Below are 11731 nucleotides of genomic sequence, written 5' to 3' on the forward strand. Positions count from 1 at the left end.
GACATCGTTTCCATGAGTGTACCAGTACTGAGAAGAAGTGTTTCAAGTGTGGCAAAGGTGGACACTTGGCTGCAGAGTGCCGGTTGAAGACTATGACTTGTTTCAACTGTGGAGAGGTGGGTCATATCAGTCCACAGTGTCCTAAGCCGAAGAAAGAGAACCAGTCGGGAGGCAAGGTCTTTGCTTTATCGGGTTCTAAGACTTCTGCAGATGATCATTTGATCCGAGGTACGTGTTATATTAATGGCTTTCCTCTTGTAGCTATTATTGACACAGGTGCGACTCATTCCTTTATATCTTTGGATTGTGCTGTGAAACTTAAATTAGAGATATCTGAGATGTATGGGGGTATGGTGATTGATACTCCTGCGAAGGGTTCAGTGACTACTACTTCAGTTTGTTTAAATTGTCCTTTGAGTATTTTTGGTAGAGACTTTGGGATGGACCTCGTGTGTCTTCCACTAGTGCAGATTGATGTTATCCTGGGTATGAACTGGTTGGTGTTTCACCGAGTTTATATCAACTGTTTTGATAAGACTGTGATCTTTCCTGAGATTGAGGAAGGAAAGAGTTTGTTTCTATCAGCAAGGCAAGTGAATGAGGCAGTAGCAGATGGGGCAGAGTTGTTTATGCTGTTAGCGACTTTAGAGGCTAAAGATAAACTGGTGATTCGCGATCTAGCCGTGGTGTGTGATTTTCCTGATGTGTTTCCAGAAGAAGTGAATGAATTACCGCCAGAGCGTGAAGTTGAGTTCTCGATTGATTTGGTACCTGGTACTAGGCCGATATCGATGGCTCCGTACCGTATGTCTGCTGTTGAGTTAACTGAATTGAAGAGTCAGCTGGAAGATCTGTTGGATAAGAAATTTGTTCGTCCGAGTGTGTCACCGTGGGGTGCACCAGTGTTATTGGTTAAGAAGAAAGAAGGTACTATGAGGTTGTGTGTGGACTACAGGCAACTGAATAAAGTGACGATCAAGAATCGGTATCCTTTGTCGAGGATTGATGATTTGATGGATCAGTTGGTTGGTGCGAGTGTGTTCAGCAAAATAGATTTGAGATCGGGGTATCATCAGATACGTGTGAAAACTGAGGATATTCAGAAGACTGCTTTCAGAACAAGGTATGGACATTATGAGTATTCTGTAATGCCTTTTGGTGTGACTAATGCGCTTGGGGTATTTATGGAGTTTATGAATAGGATTTTCCATCCGTACCTAGACAAGTTTGTTGTGGTGTTTATTGACGATATTTTGGTGTATTCGAAATCTGAAGAAGAGCATGTTGAACATTTGAGAGTGGTTTTAGGAGTTCTACGAGAAAAGAAGTTATTTGCTAAACTGTCCAAGTGTGAATTTTGGTTAGAAGAGGTTAGTTTTCTTGGTCATGTGGTTTCAAGAGGTGGTGTTGCTGTTGATCCTTCTAAGATAGAAGCGGTATCTAAGTGGGAAGCTCCGAAGTCAGTTTCTGAGATAAGGAGTTTTCTTGGACTTGCAGGTTATTATAGAAAATTCATTGAGGGATTTTCTAAGTTGGCGTTACCGTTAACGATGTTGACTAGAAAGGGGCAAGCGTTTGTTTGGGACTCAAAATGTGAAGAAGGTTTCCAAGAGTTAAAGAGAAGGTTAACTACTGCTCCTATTATGATATTACCAAGTCCATCGGAACCATTTGAGGTTTACTGTGATGCTTCATTGTTGGGTTTGGGTGGTGTTTTGATGCAGAATAAGCAGGTTGTAGCTTATGCTTCGAGACAACTCAAGGTTCATGAGAGGAATTATCCGACACACGATTTAGAGTTGGCAGCTGTGGTGTTTGTTCTGAAGTTATGGAGGCATTACTTGTACGGGTCAAGATTTGAGGTTTTCAGTGACCATAAAAGATTAAAGTATTTGTTTGATCAGAAAGAGCTGAATATGAGACAGAGAAGATGGTTAGAGTTTCTGAAGGATTATGACTTTGGTTTGAATTACCATCCGGGTAAAGCAAACGTAGTGGTTGATGCATTGAGTCGGAAATCATTGCATATGTCTATGTTAATGGTTAAGGAATTGGATTTAATTGAGCAGTTTAGAGACTTGAGTTTGGTGTGTGAGAGTACTCACAATAGTGTTAAATTGGGAATGTTGAAGTTAACGAGTGGTATTCTGGATGAGATTAGAGAGGGTCAGAAATCCGATGTGCTTTTGGTTGATAAGTTGACTCTAGTGAATCAAGGTCAAGGTGGTGAATTCGGAGTTGATGAGAATGGTGTTTTGAAATTTGGTAATCGGGTGTGTATTCCGGATGTTACCGAACTCAAGAAGAGTATTCTTGAGGAAGGACATCGTAGTGGCCTGAGTATTCATCCTGGGGCTACGAAGATGTATCATGATTTGAAAAAGTTATTTTGGTGGCCGGGAATGAAAAGAGAAATTGCGAGTTTTGTTTATTCTTGTTTGACTTGTCAGAAGTCAAAGATTGAGCATCAAAAGTCGTCTGGGCTAATGCAACCGTTGGCTATTCCAGAGTGGAAGTGGGATAGTATCAGTATGGATTTTGTTTCTGGTTTACCGAGGACAATTAAGAATTTTGAAGCTATTTGGGTGATTGTTGACAGATTGACAAAATCGGCTCATTTCATTCCGATCAGAATGGATTATCCGTTAGAGAGATTAACTGAGTTGTATATTGAGAAAATTGTAAGTTTGCATGGTATTCCGTCGAGTATTGTTTCGGACAGAGATCCTAGATTTACATCGATGTTCTGGGAAGGTTTGCAGAGGGCTTTGGGAACTAAGTTGAGATTGAGTTCTGCATATCATCCGCAGACTGATGGTCAGACTGAGAGGACGATTCAGTCACTAGAGGATCTTTTAAGGGCTTGTGTTTTGGAAAAGGGAGGTGCTTGGGATTGTTATTTACCTTTGATTGAGTTTACCTACAACAATAGTTTTCATTCGAGCATTGGTATGGCACCGTTTGAAGCTTTGTATGGTAGGAGATGTCGGACACCTTTATGTTGGTATGAGTCCGGTGAGAGTGTTGTGGTTGGACCGGAGATTGTTCAACAAACTACGGAAAAGATTAAGATGATTCAGGAGAAGATGAGGATTGCTCAGAGTCGTCAGAAGAGTTATCACGACAAGAGGAGGAAGTCACTTGAGTTTCAAGAGGGAGATCATGTGTTTCTTCGTGTTACTCCGATAACTGGGGTTGGTCGAGCTTTGAAGTCGAAGAAGTTGACACCTCGATTTATTGGTCCTTATCAGATTTTGGAGAGGATAGGGGAGGTAGCCTATCGTGTCACTTTACCACCGTCACTTGCGAATTTGCATGAGGTTTTTCATGTGTCTCAGTTGAGGAGGTACATTCCTGATCCGTCGCATGTGGTCAAAGTAGATGATGTACAGGTGAGAGATAACCTGACTGTTGAAACATCACCTATGAGGATCGAGGATCGAGAGTTGAAGCAGTTGCGGGGTAAAGAGATTGCTTTGGTAAAGGTAGCTTGGGGAGGACCAGCAGGTGGCAATGTGACTTGGGAACTTGAGAGTCAGATGAAGGAGTCTTATCCAGAGTTATCCGCTTGAGGTATGTTTTCGAGGACGAAAACTCTTTTAGTGGGGGAGAGTTGTAACACCCCGATAAAATATGATAATTATTTAATTTAAGTTAATAGTATATTTATTAATTTAATTAAATAATTGGAATATTATTGGATTATTATTATTGGAATAATAAAGTTGGAATATATATAAAGAGTTCCATTTGGTAAAAACGGTTTTTCACGTGAAAACCAGAGAAGCGACAGAAAGTGAGAAAAGGGCAAAGAGGAAGAGCAAGAGAACAAGGGTTGAAGAAGGGAAAAGCTTGAAGTTAAAGGATTTGCCGGATTAACTCAGGTAAGGGGGGTTTATCGTCGTTTAATGGGTATTATGGGTTAACATGTAATGGGTAGTAATAAGCCATTGAATTGACCCTAATTTGGATGATGAATGTTGCAAATTGTGATGATCAAATTACGTTAAAAACTGTGATTGAATCTATAATTGGATGAGTCGTAGTTTTCTAGACGTGTAGCTTTTTACGGAATCGAAATCGGAGGTTCGGAAGTCCTCCAACGGCGGAAAATGCGGGTAATTCTGCATTCTGTTCGTGTTAGCGCAGGAACAACTTTCTGTCTTGCGTTAACCGGTTAACCCAGGGTGTTAACCGGTTAACACTGTTATGATAATTAAAAGAATTAATTTCTGTTCTGCGTTAACCGGTTAACCCAGGGTGTTAACCGGTTAACACTGTTATGAATTATGAGAAATTGTTGTCTGTCTTGCGTTAACCGGTTAACCCAGGGTGTTAACCGGTTAACACTGTTAAAATGTGCCAGGAAGCGTGTTCTGTGTTGCGTTAACCGGTTAACCCAGGGCGTTAACCGGTTAACACTGTTTGGAAAGTGGAAAATTGATATTCAAATATTGTGTACATATTTGACGTTTGGCCTATATTGGTGTATGATGTAGTAGGGATCATTTCCCGTTGTTTTGAGCAGTATAGGTATTAGTAGAGTGTGCTAATACTGTGATTTATTATTTGGCATGATATGAATATGATTCTGTGATAAATATGCTGATGATGTATGATGGTATGTATAATGCTGTGAATGTATCTGTGATGTATGCAATTGTGGATGGACTGTTTATGGCTTAGAGTGTGAGCATATGTCCATTGTGGATTGTTGTTGATGGTTGCATGCTAGGTGATTTAGCGTGCATAGTATGGCCTTTATGGTGGTAGCTAATTCCCATGGTGAGGAATTAGTGAGTGAGTTATTGTGGATTGTTGTTGATGTTTGCATGCTAGGTGAATTAGCGTGCATAGCATAGCCCTTGGGGTGGTAGCTAATTCCCATGGTGAGGAATTAGTGAGTGAGTCACTAGGTCTCAAATGAGTGGGACTAGTGAGCTTGGTAGCCGTATCTGGATTTGATCGGTGAGGTTGAACCATGTGTTCACGAATAGTCGGTACCGCATGCATGGAGTCTCATTGCATAATGTATGTATGGCGTATAATATGAATGGATGTATTCCAATATTATACGTGTGTTTTGTGTTGGGTTGAGTATGATTATGATTTTGAGTTGATGTTGCCGTTGCTGAATGTGTGATCTGATTTGGGTGATGAAATGTGTTAAATTACTTAGCATTACATGATATTTTATAATGCTTATTATATCGATTGAGGAACTCACCCTTACAACTATGTTTCAGGTAACGAGCAGTGATTGAGTAGAAGCTAGTGCTTGGAGTCTAGTGTAGTTCCTTAGTGGGTCATGCTCTGGTAGATGTAACATCGGGACGGGATGTTTTACTTTGTTTTCATTTTGGTTGTTGAACAACTTTACATGTAATGTGTTACATGGTTTGCATGATTGATTAGATCTCTATCCGCTGCGAATTGTGCAATGTTTTATTTTGATTAATAAATGAGCATGACAAGTTATTATGGTGAATGGTGTGAAGTGTCAAGTGTGACACCCTTAAATTGCATATCTACTCTGATTTATATTTTGTTGAATTAATTAATTATTGGGGTATTTGAGGAGGGTGTTACAGGTTATACCTAAGTGGTTAAGCAACCAAGCAAAAGCAAGTTCAAAGTGAACTTAAAGCAACTTATGTACCTGTGGAAACATCAAACAAATCAGTACAACTATACAGACAAACAACCAACAGTTAATATCAGGCAAACAAACAAGGTTCACAATGTGCAAGCCAAAAGTCAAACTCAAATGAGTCAACATCAACCTACAAAACACACAAAGATTAGTAATCAAAGGCAAATATCAATGCTCAAATGATGGAGAATCATTAACCATGGAACTTGGATGTCCAACCTGAAATCAAAGCTCAAATGTGAGAGGTAAACCACTAGGTCAAAACCTAGGGTCAAAGATGGAGAAAAAATTCAAAACAGAAGCTGAAAATTAACATGAATCAACTTCAAACACATCTTGAAACAATCCAAAAGGTCTCACATCAATATCATATACCAAAAGCATTTCATGATCAATTGAAGTTCAAGACTATTTTAAAGCTCAAATGTGACCAACCATAATGAAAAATCTCAATTAAATCAGAAATCAATCAAATAATTCCAAGAAAATTCATGTTCATTCATAACATTCATAACATGCATCACACAAAAAATCAGGACAATTGGAATTCATTTGGCAAGGCAAACACATCACATAAGATGAACAAGCAAAGGTGTGACACAAATTGTCACACCTACCTTAACATGATCATAAAACAGTAATGACACATGATAAAAATACCAAATCAACACCATAATTTCAAACAAAGTGTCTAGTTTCAACATGTAAAATTTCAGATTCATTGGATAAAAGCTCAGCATTTCACAAATGATATAGCAAGGCAAGGTACAAAATGCATACATGTCCACAAACCCTAGCACAAAATAAAATCCAGCCAAGCACAATTTATGGAAAAATGATCAAAAAATAATAGACAGAAAATGTGACACAATGCAAAAAACCACATATTTTTTGGATCAATATTCAATTAGATATGAATTTTGTAAGATGAAGAAAAAAATAAAAAAATGCATGAAGCATGGTACATGAATATATGAGGAAAATAGATGAAGCATATGAAGAAATGCTGGCACGGAGGATCGAACAGAGTGACAATTTGAATGTGATTGGCGCCAAGCATGAAACGCCGCGTTTCATTTAAACGCTGGCTTGGTCAACACAAGTCAAAGCGGAGAGGACCAATCAGAACGCGCGCATGGGATTTCTCATGACCAATCAGAACGCAACCCTAACCAAACACCTATGGCAACGCTTTATCGTGGCAAAACGCATCAAAACCGTTCCCTTAGACCTGGACTTCGTCTTCCTCAATACGCAACAGAGGAACAATGAGTGTTCATCATCACTCAAGAACAAATATCCCAGATTTCAAAAATAAGCACATGTACACATAGCATATTCATCATAGATCATGAATCAAGCATGGAAATGACATGGATCATCATGTACACATGGAATCGAGCAAATCAAAAATCAACCATGAAACTTGAATCTACCATATCTAACTCAATAATGCATGGAAATTCATGGTTCAAAGCTCAGTTTAATCAGCACACATAGATCTACAACATTAGCATAATAATTTTGAGAAAAGAGAGATTCGATTCAATGACCTCTTGAAGATGCAGAACTGGAATTGGATGAATTCAGGCCTTGTGATGCTCAACAGTTCTTCTACAATGCTTGTGAAGTTGATTGGAAGAGAAATTGCAGCTCAATTGCACACGATTTTGCCAGAATTTGGATCTGCCATGGATGCTTCCAAGCTTTACAAATGCTTCAATGCTGCAATGTTTCCACTGATTCCACGTATGATCCTGCTCAAGAACAACTCAACAACAAGAATTAAGCAAGATAATGGATTGAATGTGTAGAAATTGGAAGAAAATTTTGAGAGAATTTTTGTGTGATTTTGATCTAGATCTGAATTTGTGATTGTTGTTATGCTGAAAACAGTTAGGGTTTCATTTATATATGCTCTGTTAATCACCCTCCTAATCATGTTTAAGCCAAATGGTAAGTGAATTAGCAAAATGAGGTGTATGTACCAAAATGTGATTTTCACCTTATGCATGAAAAAGGCATGTGAATAGTGCACGAATTTCCACTTAATTTCACTCAAAAATCTGTTTTGGAGCTATTGGCAATGGTAGAATGTTCAAATAGTGCACCAGTTTTAAACTTTAATTTTTCCCTCCAAAAATCAAGTGAAATTCAAATGATTATGTGATGACAATTGGTGTAATGCAATGTATGTTTTGGAAACTAGAGGTCAAAAGGAGAATTTAGAAAAAAGAACCACTTGAATTTGAGCTTTGGTTGAGAAGTTATGTCCATTTGAATCTTCAAGTATACTTTGCCATGTTTTGATCATATCTCCTTAACCACACATGAGAAATTGATGATCTTGGACTTTTTGGAAATGGGAGAGAAAGATCTACAACTTTCATGTTCAACATAATTTCATTTGAAGCTTTCTTGATGATGTAATTTGAAGTTGAAGTTAGGTTAAAACCTTTCCATTTTTGGCAAGTTCAAATTATGGGTCACTTTCTATTTTGGGAAATTTTTGACTGGACCTCAGATTCTTCAATGTGAGTGTTTGAAATGTCAAATGAGACTTGTTTGAACATGAATGATGTATTTCCAATCACTTCCCACTTCCAAATCCACAGTTGACTTTGTGGTTGACTTTCTAGGTCTTCAGTTGACTTGAAAATGTTTTGATGAGATTCAAGCCTCTATCACTTGGGATTTTGATTCAAAATGACATCATAACTCATATGAACTCTTGTGAATGATTGTGGGGTCCAAATCTCAAGAATGACCACCATCTATTGCTCAATGACTGCCTTTGACTGCCTTAACCTGTTAATGCTTCATCTGCAAGACAAAGGTTAGATGACATATTTTTGTACTTTTGGTTAGTGATTAAAAGAAAAGAAATGACATACAAATGGAAACATGCTTGGTGATCAAGAACCACTCTCAAAAATAACCCACCCATAGGGAAGGAGGCAAGGTGCACAATGATCCTTGAGGCAAATGCAATGATATGAAATGATGCCATGAGTGATCTTAGGGACAAAATTGGGGTCTTACACCCAGCATGAGTAAGAATCTCCAGCGGAGTAGGCATGTGTTCCCTACAGAGCTATCTTTCCAGATATTTGTCTCCTCATCAAGAAGTTGTCTAGAGCAGTCGGTGAATGGCTTATTTCCCTTTTCATCCCAGCATGGCACGTGTTGACGAAGGATGCATGTTCGATTCCCTCATCTAGGAAGTTCCTTTGGGAGTACTAGCAATTTATCCCAGTAGGGTTGCCTACAGTTCATCCCCTGCAGGTTTTCTTGACCCGAGATTGATAATTTGTTTCCCCTCCGTGATTAGAAGATTTTTTCTAAATATCGAGATGATGAGGAAGATATGTTGTTTCCTTCCCCCAGCGGAGCAAATTTTTCTTTCTCCCCTTGGCAGAGATGTCTCTCCAGTAGGTGAGAGGGAGTGTTTTGATTGATGAGTATCTGTTTGGCGGTTGTTCCCCATAGAGTTTCATATCATTCCTTGATAAGCTCCCCAGTAGAGTTTCTTCTACGACGGATCTTATCCGTATTAAGTTCCCCAATAGAGTTTCTTCTTTGACGGATCTTATCCGTATTTAGCAAATTGTCCCCGAGAACTGTTGGAAAATCCCCGGCAGTCGGAAGCTGTGACCTTTGCTTATCCCCAGCGGTGATCTATGTCTCCTAGTATTAGATCATCCCCACCAGAGCTGATTTCTCCCGTGGGCCTTGTCTTTATTTTTGAAGATATTATGCCAGATGTCCGTTCGTGGCTCTTGAGCCTGTTTGCGGTAGAAATGTCTGTCTGTCAGCATTAATCATATATAAACCATGCATATACATGCATAATCATAGCATTCAGATATTCATGATACATTCTTTGCCATATATCTTTGCTTGTTATCTCTTGCTATTGGTGAAATATTCTTCCCTAAGTAGATGTCTGTGTTTGATCTCTTCATATAGAGTCAGCCCCATAGGCAGAAAGTGTCTATCTTTCCTTCTTTCTCCCCACTGAGTTATATCCTCGTGGATGATTATTGTTTCAGTTTCCTCCCCGGTTGTGTATCGGGATGGAATTACTCCCCTGAGTTATATCCTCATCGGGTTGAGTCTTGTTTAATTGTGTCTTTATAGTTTGTTCCTAGATTGACTCCTTTCTTGTTATTCCCCTACAGTTCCCTGTGGTTTAGTTGTTCAATAGCTCAGTAACCAGTAATTGTTCATCTTTTCCCCAGTGGATCTTGTGGCCTTCTACCCAGTAACTGGTAGTTGTAAGTTCTATTTCTGTGGTTTTCTACCCAGTAACCGATAGATATAATCCCCTCTTTGTTGGTTATCTTTACCCAGTAACCGATATGGATATTCCTTCGTTTGTGAGTATACTACCCAGTAATCGGTGATATATCTCATGGATAATTGCTTTTGTCAAGCAGTTCATCCCCCCCGAGTCATCTTTCATTTACCCTTTGTCTGGTAATGATTGTTTCTCCTTTTGATTGGACATCATTTTATACCCTGTAACCGGTATCCCGATGTCCTTTCTTTTCGGTCGATATATCCTTTATTAACCCAGTAACTGGTTGTGGATAATCTTTCATGCGAGTATGTTATCTACGTTATGACGGTAATAGATAATATGTCTCATGCGCTCTTCAGTCGAAGTCTTTTTCTTCCCCAGTTGAGTAAGATTCGTATTTCCTCGTGGAATCGAATGCCCATCCTGTAAGTCGAGTTTGCTTTTTCAGCCCTCCTTTCGGATGATGAGTGTCTTGGATATGTTCCCAATTCACGCATGGTTGGTCACCTATTATATGCCCAGTAACCGGTATCCCTGGTGTTCCTTCCTTTTGCTACCTATTATGACTTTTTGTCCCCTGTGGAGTCAGATTTTCCTGAGTTGAGATGTGCCTTTTGGGTCCTCCTCAGATGTTTCGGATGATTGATATCTTTCACCCTTATACCGATCTTAGATATTCTTTCTCCCTGAGCGTGTTGTTCTCTCATCCAGTAACCGGTGTTTCGATAACATGTCTCTCTTCGAGTTTATTATCCAGTTGCCAGTAATATCTCGTTGTTTCTTCCTCAGCTGAGTCCTTTGTGGACGTCCCCATCTGAGTCCGGATTTTTATCCGATCTATCCTTTGTGGATAGTTTCGCTGTATTGGCATATTCCCCAATACATGAATTTTTTGTGTCAGCTCGAGTATTTCCATCGATTTATTTTCGTGGAATCCCTTCGTGTCTCCCAGCAAGTTTTTCAAGTCGTGACCTGCTCACGCATTTTACCTTATCCCCCCCCCCCCAAGAGTCTCTGTCTCCCTAGTGAGTGTGTTACTCCTATGGACTTTCATTTTCTCCCGATTTCTTTTCCTTTGTGGCAATTATTCACCATGAAGATTTTATTTTTCATGCATACGTTTGCATCACGAGGTCTCTTAGGGACCAAACTTTGTCTCTTTGTTATTATTTAGGCCCATTCTACCTTGTCGAGACGAAGATTTTAACCTTCATATCTTCGGCTAGAATGACCTTAAATAGGGGCATCTGTAAGACCCTAATTTTGACCCTAAGATCCCTCATGGCATCATATCATTTGCTCAATGCATTACCTCAAGGATCATAGCATGTTTGGCTCCTTAACCCTAGGGTTGGGATTTGTGTGAGTGGTTTGAGACCACCAAGCAAGCTTGTATTCTATATTATTGCTTTTCTTATTTTGATTACTAACCAAAAGCACAAAAATATGTCACTAATCCTTTTTGTTTTGAAGCTCGAGTGATCATGTGTTCCCATGCTCCTAGGAGGCTCATAAGCTCAATGAAGTGGCTAGATGAAGATGACAAAAAGCATGACAATGGTCCACAAATCTCCTAATCATCATATATGTCCCCCATGTATCTCAATTTTCCAAATTGATCAAGATAACCCAAAAGGCTTGAGGATTGTTTCCCAAGGAAACCCTAATTCAATTGTTCTTCAACTGTGCCTTGCTCATGAAGCAACCTCAACCTATGATCAAATTTAATCAAGGTAAGTTATTTAATTCATCATGTTATGCATATATGAGCCTAT

The sequence above is a fragment of the Lathyrus oleraceus genome, chromosome 6 (assembly GCF_024323335.1).
Source record: "Lathyrus oleraceus cultivar Zhongwan6 chromosome 6, CAAS_Psat_ZW6_1.0, whole genome shotgun sequence".
In the NCBI taxonomy this organism is placed as follows: domain Eukaryota; kingdom Viridiplantae; phylum Streptophyta; class Magnoliopsida; order Fabales; family Fabaceae; genus Lathyrus; species Lathyrus oleraceus.